The 15,806-nt window shown below is 45.4% G+C and overlaps 1 pseudogene; it reads left to right on the forward strand.

Moving 5' to 3' along the window:
- The first annotated feature begins 639 nt into the window (after window positions 1-639).
- Window positions 640-2,422, forward strand: LOC147963321 (protein FAR1-RELATED SEQUENCE 5-like; annotated as a pseudogene).
- Window positions 2,423-15,806: the final 13,384 nt, after the last annotated feature.

The following is a 15,806-nucleotide window of genomic DNA, read 5'->3' on the forward strand; positions in this document are numbered from 1 at the left end:
GGGCAAAAGAATTGCTAAGACTGGGCAAATTTCCCGAAGTGAACTACAGCAAAGGTAACAAGGTTGTTCCAATTTTTTGACCATGAGATCCTTTTTAGTTCTACTAGAACTAGTAGTACTCCCCAGATGTTCCTCCTGTACTCCAGTATTGCAGCTTTGCCTCCTATACATTAGTGTTGCAGGCCTGATTTGAATTATGGCCCCAAATCTATCCCTTCTTCTTGCCTCCTGTACAACCATGGTGCTAGACAAAAGTTGCTGGCTCTTGAATTGTTTCTTGCCTGTAGTTATGCATATTGCTTCTGCAAAAAATAAACAAAGACAGACTAATTAATTGCAGAATCTTGCCTGTTTTATTGTAGAAAAAATTGTTAAGAATCGGGGTATGATAAAAATAAAAGTGGATAACAAACTATTGTAGTTGCTTACAAAAGGTCCAGTATCTTAGAAACAGGGCAAAAACTAGGCAAAAAATAATCAGTAGGGGGAGAAGTATAGTTGCTTACAAAAGCACAAAAGAAAAAGGCAAAAGAAAAAGGCTGGTATGTGAACCTAGCAATGATTCGGTAAAAAAATGCTCCCTGCTCATTTAGTATATGTATTAATTCCTTCCCCTATTTTGTCTTCTGAAATGTGCAGATGGCCGGCTTTGATCTCATTGAGCTTCCTGATGACTTTGTTGACTGTGATGGTGGTCCCCTGTTCTGCACACAAGCCCAACCTGAAAAAGTCCCCATTTCAATCAAGGGGGTGGGCGAGTTGCCAGATTTGTGTTCTGCTCCTGTCCAAGATGTCGTAGGCGTGGGGTTTCGTGTTGTGGCTACTGGTGTGTCTGATGCGACGACAACTGCTGAAACTATCGCACCCGCACCTGCCATGTTCAGCCCGGCTGCAACTCTGCCTAGCAATGGTGGGCAAGGTCATGCAAGTAGTGCTGGCTTGTTAGGTTTTGATGAGAACGAGGTGTGATCTAGCCCACAGGAACCTTATGCCGGCATGGAATTTGACATAGTTGAAGGTGCCAAGGCGCACTACAAAGCTTACTCTCGCGGAATTGGGTTCTCGATGAAAGCCAACACTTCCAAGAGGTCTTCGTACACTAATGTGCGAGAAGCAGACTTTTTGTTGCAACAAGTTAGGGAAGCCTAAAATCAATAATGATGCCCACACACCCATGTTTTAGAAACTAACCTCAGATTCTGATGACCGTGACGATGGACAAGATGTTGGGAGTAAGCAAGCAAGGTGTAGCTCTTATAAATCTCCAGGGGGGCTTGTTAAGAAGAGGAGAAGAGAGTTTATCAAACAGACCGGTTGTCGAGCAAAAATGACAGTAAAGCTGACTAATAACAAGTGGGTGGTCATAGGTGTTGTTGCAGACCACAATCATAGACTAATTGACAAACCATCTCTAACTAAATACCTCCACTCTCACCAAGGCATCCCGCCGGAAGAGGTTGATTTCCTGGAAATATTGCATAGGTGCAACATGGAAACAAGTCGCATGATGACTGTTATGTCTGAATTCTATGGCAAAGCTGCAATTATGCCCATACACAACGAAAACGATAAGCAACATGAGAACTAGCCTTCGTAGTGCTGAGGCAAATGAAGGTGATTCGAGCAAAAGCAGGAAGAAGACCCAGAGTTCTTCTTCAAAATCAAAAAGGATGGAACAGGCAGAGCTAAGAGTTTGTTTTGGGTTGATGGGAGGCCTCGAGAGGCCTATGTAAAAGCTTACAATGATTGTATCTCTTTTGACACGACCTACTTGACGAATATGTATAACATGCCATTTGCTCCATTTATTGGGATGAACAGGCATGGGCAGTCTTTCATGCTGGGGTGTGGCTTCTTGCGGCAAGAGCTTGAGACTAGCTTTGATTGGTTGTTTGGGGTCTTTCTTGAAGCGATGCATGGCATTGCACCGCTCAACATCATAACTGACCAAGACCAGGTGATGAAAAACTCTATAGCAAACATTTTCCCATGCGCAGTTCACCGTAGTTGCCACTGGCATATCATTAAGAAAGCCCAAGAGAAGTTGGGTGCTTACTTGGCTAGGCATCCTGAGCTAGCTAAAAAATTAAATGAGGTGATAGACTTGAGCATGACTCCTGAGGAGTTTGAGGCAAGGTGGGCTGCTATTGTTGAGAAGCATGGCATTGCTGGCGATAAACGCTTTGATGATCTCTATGCCATCAAGCATCTTTGGGTCCCTTGCTACTTTAGGAACTATTTCTTCCCATTCCTCCAGTCGACTCAGTGGAGTGAAGGCTTCAATGCTGTCCTAAAAAGTTACGTGAACCCGCAAAATTTTGTGCTCAACTTTGTGAAGCAATGTGAGAAGATAAATGACAAGATCTTGGTGAAAGAAGGGGGTAATGATTATCGAACAGATGAGCTTGAGCCAAGGCTTTAGTCCCTGTTCCCAATTGAGAAGCAAGCCTTGCGAGTTTACACAAGGGATATATACTACAGGTTTCAACATGAGTTTTCTTTGATTGGCATGTATAATGTTAGGCCTCAAGGCGGCAACATGTACCTGCTTGAGCCTAACAGAATTTATGCAGGGATTTATGGGCATAGACTGTACATGGTAACAGCACAGGTTGATCAGCAAGAGTATGGTTGTGAGTGTCGCATGTTTTACAGGGATGGGCTGCTTTGTGTCCACATCTTGAAAGTGTTCACCCACCTTGGTGTTGATGAGATCCCTGAGCATTACATACTGCCTAGATGGACTCAGAACGCATTTCTTACTGATTTTCCCCTTGACACACAAGTCACTGGTGCCATGCCTCAAGAGTCTCTGCAGCAAATAAGGCACGTTTCCCTGAATACTATGTTTGGCAAAATCTCTAAATTGAGCAGTATGTCCGATGCAGAAGCAGCTTTGTGCAAGTCCTATGGGTGTGCGCTGGAGACTAAACTGAACCAACTTTATAAATCAAGGAGGAAGAAGAAGCAAGCGGCGCCAGCCCAGCCACCAGCCCAATCTGCCCCCACAGAAGCTTCTATTGGAGAGCCTAAAGCAAATCCTTTGCATAACCCCCCAAAATCTTCTACTAAGGGACGCAAGAGAGACAAGAGGTACTATTCGGGCATTGAGTTGCATCCGAAGAAGACAAAATGTGCATACTGCAAAGAGTTAGGGCACAATTGTGCCACTTGCACGCCTGGTCTAAACCGAAGTGCTTGATGGATCCAGCAGCGAAAAAAAGAAAAAAGAAGTGGCAAAAAGGGGGAATTTGTGTGTGGCCGAACATTGAGTGAAAATGAAAAGGTTGATCTGGAATATGTTTCATTGGTGTGGAAAAATACCATGTAACTTATGTTCTGTGCTACTGAAACAAAAGTGGTTGGTGGTATGCCATTGAAACTGATAACTAAGTTTTTTGTACCTTCTTGATGTTGAGCATCTTTGCCCAATTGACGTCACTGTGGTCACTCTCCACTATTTTTGCTATTAGTATCATCCTCATGTTGACTATGTCTTTTGGCCCATACTACAGGACATGGGTGCCATCCCAGTTGTCGGTGTTGCATAGCATATATATGCTGCAATCATACTTGTTTTTAGGGGAGAAAGGAAAACATGGTGGATTTTGTTAGTGTGTCCCGGAAAATACGAACTGATATTGCTATTTACTAAGGAAAAAATGCAGTACAAACACAAATGTTGCAAGAATTTCACCTAGTTAAAATGATCACATGAAGCATGATCATAGATAAAAAACATCCCCAAAAAGAAATCCCTATCGCAAATGGTGATGCAAACCAAACATTCAATAAAACAAAAATATGGAGGTAGGTGACTTTGGGTTTGGGTGCCCGAGGGTTTTTTTAGGCGCCTTGGTTCTACCGGTGAGGCGACACTAGGCCGCCTAGGTAGGCGATGTGCGGCCCCACCTCTCATGTTACGCAACTTTGTGTGGGTGCTCAAGGATTTTTAGGCGACTTGGTTCGACCGGTGAGGCGACGCTAGGCCGCCAAGGTAGGTGATGTGCCACTAGTAGAAAAAGGGTCAAACGTGAAGCACATTAGTGCCGGTTTGAATTTGAGCCGGCACTAATGTGTACATTAGTGCCGGTTCCAACGGCTAGCCGGGCCGCTCTCATTAGTGCCGGTTCGTGGCGAACCTTTAGCACCGGTTCGTGCCACGAACCGGTACTAAAGTGAGTGGTGGTAGGATGTTGTCAGTCCGGGGCCCCTCCAGCACTTTTAGTACCGGGTTGTATCACAAACCGGTACTAAAGGTCGTCCTACATAGACCCTTCGTCCACCCGAGCTCGCTCTGTTCTTCCCCTTTCCCCTCTCCTCTCTGTTCTTTTCCCTCTTCCTCTCAAGCTCATCACACATTTTTCCTAAAATTTGTCAAGATTTGAAGGCCCCCATCCATTCAAATGATCACAAAGGTTAGCAACTTTTTCCTTTCATCTCTCATTGCTACATTAGCTCATGCAATGCTTTATATAGTGATTGATTTTTGAGTTTAGTAATTTGGGAGGAATTATATATATGTGCTAGTATTTGATTTATATGCAATTTGAGGTCAAAAATAACACTTAGTTTGCATATGTAGGTGTGGTGTACTTAGTACCTTCTAAATCTCCGTCGTAACCACCGTCGATCGCTCGCAACGTCCCGTCGCCGGAACCACCTTGTGGTGAGCCTCTTGTTCATGAAGTTTTATATAAAAAATTGATGTTTGTGTGATTTGGATATATAGTTACTCGTATAATTATCTTACCCATACGTTGTCTGTTATACATAGTGCCATGGTTTTGATATCCGTCCCCGTCGGCCCTCGTCCGGGTTATGATTCGGATGTGGTATATTCTCTTTTAAAACTATTCATTGCATTTCGTGTTTATGACAAATTATGCCCATCAAGTTGACATAGATATTTGTATGTAGGAGGTAGTTGAACCGAAAATTCCAGCCGACCCTATTGTCGAGAGGTTAAATTTAGTTGAAAGAGAAAACGAGGATTTGAAGGAAAAATTGAAAAGAATTGAGGGGGAGAAGATGGAATTGGAGTTGCATGTTGCCGATGTCGTCGATGATCACAAGATTAAGATGGAGAAAATGCGCTTGAAGATTAGAAAGATTAGAAAATATGCCATTCATAGTGAGGCTTGGTATCATTATGCTGTTGGATCAATTGTTACCTTAGTTGCGATCTTGATCGCATTTGTTGTTGCATTTAAATTCTTTAGCTAGAGAGTTATTTGTTTGTTGCATTTAAGTGTTGTATGATCTTTATGTATGAACTTTATGTATTGTATTAATTTGATGTTTTCGGTGTTGTGTATTGAAGATGAGCCGGCAATGGATGTACGATGACCGATGCTCTCCCGAGTTCATTAATAGCGTGCGTACTTTTCTGCTTGCGGCTGAGGCAAACAAGCGAGCGGATGGTTTTATGCATTGTCCATGTGTTGGCTGTAAGAATGGTCACACTACATCAAGAACCATTCACGTCCACCTGTTTGAGTCCGGTTTCATGCCCCACTATAATGTTTGGACCAAGCATGGAGAAAGAGGGGTTATGATGGAAGACAATGAAGAAGAAGAGGACGACGACAGCTATCCTGGCCATGGGTTCCCTGAATATGATGATACAACAATGAGGGAAGAAGCTGAGCTGGTAATGCGGGAAGAAGCTGAGCCGGCAATGCGGGAAGAAGCTAAAGAAGAGGCATCGGATGAGCCCGTTGATGATCTAGGTCGGGCCATTGCCGATGCAAAGAGAAACTGCGCAAGTGATTTGGAGAAGAAGAAGTTGCAGCGCATGTTAGAGGATCACAAAAAATTGTTGTACCTGAATTGCGTAGGTGACAAGAAAAAGCTGGGCACCATACTGGAATTGCTGCAATGGAAGGCAGAGAATGGTGTATCTGACAAGGGATTTGGAAAGTTGCTGGTAATGATAAAGGATATGCTTCCAAAGGACAACGAATTGCCCGAGAGTACGTACGAAGCAAACAAGGCTGTCTGACCTCTAGGGTTAGAGCTGCAGAAGATACATGCATGCCCTAATGATTGCATCCTCTACCGCGGTGAGTATGAGGATTTGAACGCTTGCCCGGTATGCGGTGCATTGCGCTATAAGATCAGCCGCGATGACCCTGGTGATGTCGAGGGCGAGCGCCGCAGGAAGAAGAATCCTGCCAAGGTGATGTGGTATGCTCCTATAATACCCCGGTTGAAACGTTTGTTCCAAAACAAAGAGCATGCCAAGGTGATGCGATGGCACAGAGAAGACCGTAAGAAAGACGGAAAGTTGAGAGTACCCGCTGACGGGTCGCAGTGGAGAAAAATCGAAAGAAAGTACGGGAAGGAGTTTGCAGATGACGCAAGGAACGTATGGTTTGGTCTAAGCGCAGATGGCATTAATCCTTTTGGGGAGCAGAGCAGCAACCATAGCACCTGGCCTGTGACTCTATGTTTGTATAACCTTCCTCCTTGGTTGTGCATGAAGCGAAAGTTCATTATGATGCCAGTGCTCATCCAAGGCCCTAAGCAACCCGGCAACGACATTGATGTGTACCTAAGGCCATTAGTTGAAGAACTCTTACAACTGTGGAATGGAACAGGTGTACGTGCGTGGGATGAGCACATGGGGGAAGAACTTGACCTAAAGGCGTTGTTGTTCGTGACTATCAATGATTGGCCTGCTCTCAGTAACCTTTCAGGACAGACAAACAAGGGATACCGCGCATGCACGCACTGTTTGGACGATACCGACAGTATATATTTGGCTAATTGTAAGAAGAATGTGTACCTGGGACATCGTCGATTTCTTCCGAGCAGGCATCCCGTAAGAAAGAAAGGCAAGCATTTCAAAGGTGAGGCGTATCACCGGACGAAGCCTCGCCACCGTACTGGTGCTGTTGTAAATGATATGGTCAAGGATTTGAAAGTGGTCTTTGGAAAGGGTCCTGGTGGACAACCTGTTCCGAATGACGCTGACGGACGCGCACCCATGTGGAAGAAGAAATCTATATTTTGGGACCTGCCCTATTGGAAAGACCTAGAGGTCCGCTCCGCAATCGACGTGATGCACGTGATGAAGAATCTTGACCCTGCTTGGCTTCTTGGGCATGTATGGGAAGACAAAAGATACACCTAAGGCACGGGAGGACCAGCAACGTATGCACGGAAAAGACGGCATACATCAGGGTCATGCAAGCTACGCTCTTACCAAAGAAGAGAAGGAAATCTTCTTTGAATGCCTGCCCAGTATTAAGGTACCGTCTGGCTTCTCGTCGAATATAAAGGGAATAATAAACATGGCAGAGAAAAAGTTCCAGAACCTAAAGTCTCATGACTGCCACGTGATTATGATGCAACTGCTTCCGGTTGCATTGAGGGGGCTTCTACCGGAAAACGTTCGATTAGCCATTGTGAAGCTATGTGCATTTCCCAATGCAATCTCTCAGAAGGTAATCAATCCAGAAATCATACCAAGGTTAGAGAATGATTTGGTGCAATGTCTTGTCAGTTTCGAGTTGGTGTTCCCACCATCCTTCTTCAACATCATGACGCACGTCCTAGTTCACCTATGCGAAGAGATTAACGTTTTGGGTCCTGTATTTCTACACAATATGTTCCCCTTTGAGAGGTTCATGGGAGTCTTAAAGAAATATGTTCATAATCGTGCTAGGCCAGAAGGAAGCATCTCCAAGGGCCATGAAAATGAGGAGGTCATTGAGTTATGTATTGACTTTATTCCTGACCGTAAGCCGATTGGTGTTCCTGAATCGCGGCATAAGGGCAGACTGGATGGAAAAGGCACGCTAGGAGGGGAACAAATAATATGTATGGACGGACATTCTCTCACTAAAGCACACTACACAGTTCTACAGAATTCCGCCTTGGTGGCTCCGTATATGGATGAACACAAGAATTTGCTACGCTCCAAACACCCGGAGCGGTCTGATGACTGGATTACACGTGAACAAACCAGGAGTTTCGCCAGCTGGTTGCAGACATGTACCATGCATGACACCTCTATTGAAGATGACCTGTACTTGCTGTCCCAGTTACCATCTTTGAATATAATGACATTCAAAAGGTACGAGATAAATGGTAATACATTTTACACGATTGCCCAAGATAAGAAGAGCACCAACCAAAACAGTGGTGTCCGCTTTGATGCAGAAACCAAGACGGGAAAGGAAACATATTATGGTTATATACAGGACATATGGGAACTTGACTATCGACGTGGTTTGAAGGTCCCTTTGTTTCGGTGCAAATGGGTCAATATGACACGAGGTGGGGTAACGGAAGACCCGCAGTACGGAATGACAACAGTGGATCTCAACAATCTTGCGTATGCAGATGAACCATTCGTCCTAGCCAATGATGTGGCATAGGTTTTCTATGTGAAGGACATGTCTACCAAGCCAAGAAAAAGAAAAGATAAGGAAGCGAATGCATCGTACGATGAGCCAAAGCGGCACATAGTTCTTTCTGGGGAGAGAAACATCGTGGGAGTGGATGACAAGACAGACATGTCAGAAGATTACGAAAAGTTTGATGAAATTGCTCCATTCACAGTGAATATTGACCCGAGCATCCCGTTAAATGATGAAGATTTTCCATGGCATGCGAAGAAAAAGATTCACACCCAAAGATCTGGGATATGATCGGCTTCACTATCATCACTTTCTTCTGTGTTTCACACCCAGGAGGGAATCTCTGTAATAGTTAGGGTAGTTATGTATTTTGGCATTTGAAACGCGAAGAAATTTTATGTGCAAACAAATTCTTTCATGCCTTTACTGATTTTTAAAGTTAAGTTGTTCACAAACTAGTGATTCACACTAATTTCAAATAATTCAAAATTTAAACTATTCAAATTTGAAAACTACGGGCACTAACAGAAAGTTTGTAATTTTTTGTACCTAAAGCAAAAATATTCACAAAGAAACTCTAAATACACTGATTTTTAAAGTTAAGTTATTCACAAACTAGTGATTCACACTAATTTCAAATAATTCAAAATTTAAACTATTCAAATTTGAAAACTACGGGCACTAACAGAAAGTTTGTAATTTTTTGTACCTAAAGCAAAAATATTCACAAAGAAACTCTAAATACACAAAAAAACAACTCAAAAATAAATAAAGCAAAAAAATAAAAAAAAAGCCCGCCTACTGGGCCAGAGGGGCCTGCATACGACTAGAAACCCAACCTGTTGTTGGGCCAGGATGCAGGCCCGCAAAGGCCCAGTAGGCCCACAGGGCAGCACAGAACATGTAAGCCCAGTAGGCCTGCTTTGGAGAGGAGCTCGAGAGAGCTACCGCACGGGGGGTTATAAACCAGTGCAAACGCCCCTCGCCTAGCGAGGTGGGTCTAAAATTGCCGCACCGCACCTGTGGCAGCGCACCCCCTTTAGTACCGGGTGGTGGCACCAACCGGTACTAAAGAGGGGGCCTTTAGTACCGGTTGGAGCCACCACCCGGTACTACAGGGGGTGCGCTTCCCGCCGCTTGGCCTGGCCAAAACAGGCCTTTAGTACCGGTTGGTGGCTCCAACTGGTACTAAAGGTCCATCCTATATAACTAAACACTTCAAAAATTTCAGTTTCTCATCTGCTTCTTCTCCTCTGCCCTGTCGCCCGCCGCCCCCGTATCCATATCCCTCGTCGCCGCCCCTGTCGCCGCCCCGTCCCCGTCGTCACCGCCGCGCCGTCCCGGCCCGTCCCGCGTCGTCCCCGTCCCCGTCATCGCCGCCCCGTCCCCATCGTCGCCGCCCCGGCCCGTACGTCCCCGTCCCCGTCGCCGCCGCCTCGTCCCTATCCCCGTCGTCGCCGCGCCCGTCGCCGTCCCCGTCGCCGCCCCCCGTCGCCTCTCGCCTCGCCGGTGAGCACACACACACACACATACATTTTTTTAGTTTTTTAGTTATAGAAATAGTTATAAAAATGTTAGAAATTTTTCTTTTTTTAGTTATAGAAATAGTTAGTTATATAGCATTGTTAGAAATGTTAGAATTGTTAGAAATTTTTCTGTTTTTTAGTTATAGAAATAGTTATAAAAAAGTTAGAATTGTTAGAAATTTTTCTGTTTTTGAGTTATAGAAATAGTTATAAAAAAGTTAGAAATTTTTCTTTTTTTAGTTATAGAAATATTAGAAATGTTATACAAATGTTAGTTATATATAGAGAAATGTTATAAATTTTTTTCTGTTTTTTAGTTATAGAAAAATTAGAAATGTTATAGAAATGTTAGTTATATAGCATTGTTAGAAATGTTATAGGAATGTTAGTTATATAGAAATGTTAGAAATTTTAGTTATCAAAATCCAATCATTAAAAAAATGTTACTTTTTGTGGGCATATAGCTAGTATTTGTTCTCGACGATGCCCGACCCGCATCCTCGTCGTCGACCCGTCCGCGAGGACGTCCGGCTGACCCATGTCCGGGACTGGGCTCCGCCGGGCTGGCACTGGGAGGTGCTGCCTGGAGGGGCGCGCCGCTTGATGAGGAACCCGGCCCCGGATCCCGTCGTCGACCCTGGTCTCGTTTGGTGGCGTTCGCGTGGGCCAGTTTCGGTGCGGAGGGAGCCGTCCCCGCCGGAGGTGGTACGTCGCCGTGTCAGGGAGGAGGACGAGCACGTCCATCACTACATGGTTGCGTTAGAGGGCGGCAGGTTCTCCAATACCTGGCAGTTTCTTTAGGGATCTCACTTCAGCTATGATCCTGTGAGGGTTCCTTCTCTTTGGGTGTCCACCACCCGCGCCGCATGAACCGCGAGTGTCCTTGATTCTTCTGTAGTATTCGATCTTTATTAGCTACCTAGCCAGTGATGTATTCGATATATAATATTCGAGATGATGTATTCGAGATTATATATTATTTGAGACGATGTATTCGAGATTATATCTATTATTCGAGACGATGTATTTGAGATTATATCTATTATTCGAGACGATGTATTCGAGATTATATCCATTATTCGAGACGATGTATTCGAGATTATATCTATTATTCGAGACGACGTATTCGAGATCATATTCGATGATGCTTATTATGTACTATGATTGATTCAGTTTTTCCTTATTAATTGATTGCATCCATGCATTGTAATTTTAATATATTTCTTTTGGATTAGTTAGACAAAACCTATGGCGGACAATACCGGCAGAGAGGGAGAAGAGGCCCTGTTCAATATCATACGCAATCCTCGCGGGCCAGATGATGATCAGAATGAAGAAGATTATGACGGCTCTGAATATCTAAACAACACCGGGGAGGGTGATATGATATTCGATCGCGACGACCGAATTGATGAAGTCATGAACTATGAACATGACGAAGAAAATGTTGATCTTGAAACAACAAAGACCGGCGAGGTATATATATTTATATAAGCAGGCATCTGGTGATCATCACATGTTTTAAATGACTTGAAAATATATTAACGAATCAATCTTTCTTCTTTCAGCCATCCGGATCGAGCAAATCTTCAGGCAACAGGACGAAATGAGGCCCAAACAAAAAGTTGAAGGAGGGCGTAAAGTACAATATCGAGGCAATCAGACCTAATGGCGAACCATTAGCGCCTAAGAAGATTGCGGACAAGTTCATTCGTCAGTGTGGAGTTCTTGTGAAGGACCAACTCCCGATCTCCCTTCAAGAATGGAGAGAGCCAGCAAAGCCACGTCCAGGAGTTACTTTTGTCGACGACAGACAAAAACATTTGCTTTAGGAAACGCTCATGGAACATTTCACCCTACCAGATCATTTCACAGATGCAGATGTGGAGAAAGTCAAGGACGCTGCTCTTAGGAAGATGGCGGTTGCATTCAAGAACCACAAGATTCGTGAATGGGCCAAGTACGTCAACGGAGGAAGGAACACTCCAGTATTCGAGGGAACACTAGAGAACCAAAGTGCTCATTGGGACGATTTCGTGAAATTCAAGGATTCGAAATTATCTAAGGAACGGTCGAGAATAAACAAGGCCAATGCCGCAAAAAGGATAAGTTCCATAAGCTGGGGCCAGGTGGCTATGCGGTGGGAATGCCTAAGTGGGATAAGTCTGAGAAAGAGATGCTGGATGCAGGTGTCACTCCAGAAACATTGAGCTGGCCCCCCAGGTGCAGGACTTGGTTCTATGCGCATGGGGGGGAGTTGGACCCGAAGACAGGCAAAGTTTCGAAGAAGGCATGTCTGGACGGAGCCGAAGATAAGCTACTTGTTGCAATAGAAGAGGCTCGATCGGGGTTGTTCGAGCCCAACAGAGAGAACGACGAGCTTACGCGTTCCCTGGGAAATCCTGAACACCCAGGAAGAACACGAGGCATGGGTGCTATTCCGTGGTATGAGGGGTTTTTGGACTGGAACGCCGACTACAGAACCCATGCGAGAAATAAGATTGCGGAGGAGAAGAAGAGGAAGATGGAGGAGGAGCAGAGGAAGCTAGACTATGAACGCCTTCAAGGCCTAGAATCAGCGCACGCGGACTTGGCAATCAAATTCCAGCGGCAGCAGGAGCAGATCGACTCACTTAGCCAGCAAAGGGGGTCTCAGCAGCTAGCGGATGATCCACCATTGGATAGCACCGTCCCATCCATGCCGAGAAGCAGCGTGGGTTCCGCTCCGGGCGACGCATTGCTGGATAGCTACCCAGTGATGACATCATGGAGAACACTAACTGCGAGCTACACTTCAAAATGAAGAACATATCCATGAAGGTGGCGGACGCCCTTGCTTTTACAAATCCCCCCGAGGCAACCTTCCATTGCAACCCGATTCCAGCGGGCTATGCTCGTGTCTTGGTTGATGAGGTGGTGGACCAATATTCGGGGCTAGAGCTTGACATTCCTGGAGGTGACGATGAGCACACACTAGGAGAGGCCAACCATCGTATCATCCTATGGAGAAAGGATTGCATCATCTTGTTGGGGAACGTTGCAGAAAACAAAAAATTTCCTACTCATTTCACCAAGATCCATCTAGGAGTTCATCTAGCAACGAGTGATTAGATGCATCTACGTACCTTGTAGATCGCGAGCGGAAGCGTTCAAAGAACGGGGATGATGTAGTTGAACACGACGTGATCCAAATCACCAAAGATCTTAGCACCGAACGGACGATGCCTCCACGTTCAACACACGTACGGAACGGATGACGTCTCCTCCTTTCTTGATCCAGCAAGGGGGAAGAGAGGTTGATGAAGATCCAGCAGCACGACGGCGTGGTGGTGGATGCAGGGCGTCACAGTAGCAGGGCTTCGCCTATACTACGAGAGAGAGATGTAACGGGGAGAGAGGAAGCACCAAAGGCTGAGGTATGAAGTCCCTCCTCTCCCCCACTATATATAGGAGGGCCAAGGGGGGGTGGTGCGCAGCCTAGGAGATCCAATCTCCTAGGTGCGGCGGCCAGGGGAGGTTTCCCTCCCCCCCAAGGCACTCAGGGGTGCCTTCCACTAGTGGGACTCCTCCCCCATGGAAACCCTAGGCGCATGGGCCTAGTGGGGCTGGTTCCCTTGGCCCATGTAGGCCAAGGCGCACCCCCTACAGCCCATGTGGCCCCCCGGGACAGGTGGCCCCACCCGGTGGGCCCCCGGGACCCCTCCGGTGGTCCCGGTACAATACCGATAACCCCGAAACTTGTCCCGATGGCCGAAACAGCACTTCCTATATATAATTCTTTACCTCCGGACCATTCCGGAACTCCTTGTGACGTCCGGGATCTCATCCGGGACTCCGAACAACATTCGGGTTACTGCATATACATATCTTCATAACCCTAGCGTCACCGAACCTTAAGTGTGTAGACCCTACGGGTTCGGGAGACAAGCAGACATGACCGAGACGACTCTCCGGTCAATAACCAATAGCGGGATCTGGATACCCATGATGGCTCCCACATGCTCCACGATGATCTCATCGGACGAACCACGATGTCGAGGATTAATCAACCCCGTATACAATTCCCTTTTTCAATCGGTATGTTACTTGCCCGAGACTCGATCGTTGGTATCCCAATACCTTGTTCAGTCTCGTTACCGGCAAGTCACTTTACTCGTACCGTAATGCATGATCCCGTGATCAACCACTTGGTCACATTGAGCTCATAATGATGATGCATTACCGAGTGGGCCCAGTGATACCTCTCCGTTATATGGAGTGACAAATCCTAGTCTCGATCCGTGTCAACCCAACAGACACTTTCGGAGATACCTGTAGTGCACCTTTATAGTCACCCAGTTACGTTGTGACGTTTGATACACCCAAAGCACTCTTACGGTATCCGGGAGTTACACGATCTCATGGTCAAAGGAAAAGATACTTGACATTGGAAAAGCTCTAGCAAACGAACTACACGATCTTTGTGCTATGCTTAGGATTGGGTCTTGTCCATCACATCATTCTCCTAATGATGTGATCCCGTTATCAATGACATCCAATGTCCATAGCCAGGAAATCATGACTATCTGTTGATCAACGAGCCAGTCAACTAGAGGCTTACTAGGGACATATTATGGTCTATGTATTCACACGTGTATTACGATTTCCGGATAATACAGTTATAGCATGAATAAAGACAATTATCATGAACAAAGAAATATAATAATAATGCTTTTATTATTGCCTCTAGGGCATATTTCCAACAGTCTCCCACTTGCACTAGAGTCAATAATCTAGTTACATTGTGATGAATCGAACACCCATGGAATTCTGGTGTTGATCATGTTTTGCCCTAGGGAGAGGTTTAGTCAACGGATCTGCTACATTCAGGTCCGTATGTACTTTACAAATCTCTATGTCTCCATTTTGAAAATTTTCATGAATGGAGTTGAAGCGACGCTTGATGTGCCTTGTCTTCTTGTGAAACCTGGGCTCCTTGGCAAGTGCAATAGCTCCAGTGTTGTCACAAAAGAGTTTGATTGGCCCCGACGCATTAGGTATGACTCCTAGGTCGGCGATGAACTCCTTCACCCATATTGCTTCATGTGCTGCCTCCGAGGCTGCCATGTACTCCGCTTCACATGTAGATCCCGCCACGACGCTCTGTTTGCAGCTGCACCAGCTCACTGCTCCACCATTCAACATATACACGTATCCGGTTTGTGACTTAGAGTCATCCAGATCTGTGTCGAAGCTAGCGTCGACGTAACCCTTCACGACGAGCTCTTCGTCACCTCCATAAACGAGAAACATGTCCTTTGTCCTTTTCAGGTACTTCAGGATATTCTTGACCGCTATACAGTGTTCCTTGCCGGGATTACTTTGGTACCTTCCTACCAAACTTACGGCAAGGTTTACATCAGGTCTGGTACACAGCATGGCATACATAATAGAACCTATGGCTGAGGCATAGGGGATGATACTCATCTCTTCTATCTCTTCTGCCGTGGTCGGGCATTGAGCTGAGCTCAATCTCACACCTTGCAAAACAGGCAAGAACCCTTTCTTGGACTGATCCATTTTGAACTTCTTCAAAATCTTATCAAGGTATGTGCTTTGTGAAAGACCTATGAGGCGTCTTGATCTATCTCTATAGATCTTGATGCCTAATATATAAGCAGCTTCTCCAAGGTCCTTCATTGAAAAACTCTTATTCAAGTAGGCCTTGATGCTGTCCAAGAGTTCTATATCATTTCCCATCAAAAGTATGTCATCTACATATAGTATGAGAAATGCTACAGAGCTCCCACTCACTTTCTTGTAAACGCAGGCTTCTCCATAAGTCTGCGTAAACCCAAACGCTTTGATCATCTCATCAAAGCGAATGTTCCAACTCCGAGATGCTTGCACCAGCCCATAAATCGAGCGTTGG

Source organism: Triticum urartu, chromosome 6A, assembly GCF_056163025.1.
Source record: "Triticum urartu cultivar PI428250 chromosome 6A, HENAU_Tu73, whole genome shotgun sequence".
Taxonomy (NCBI): domain Eukaryota; kingdom Viridiplantae; phylum Streptophyta; class Magnoliopsida; order Poales; family Poaceae; genus Triticum; species Triticum urartu.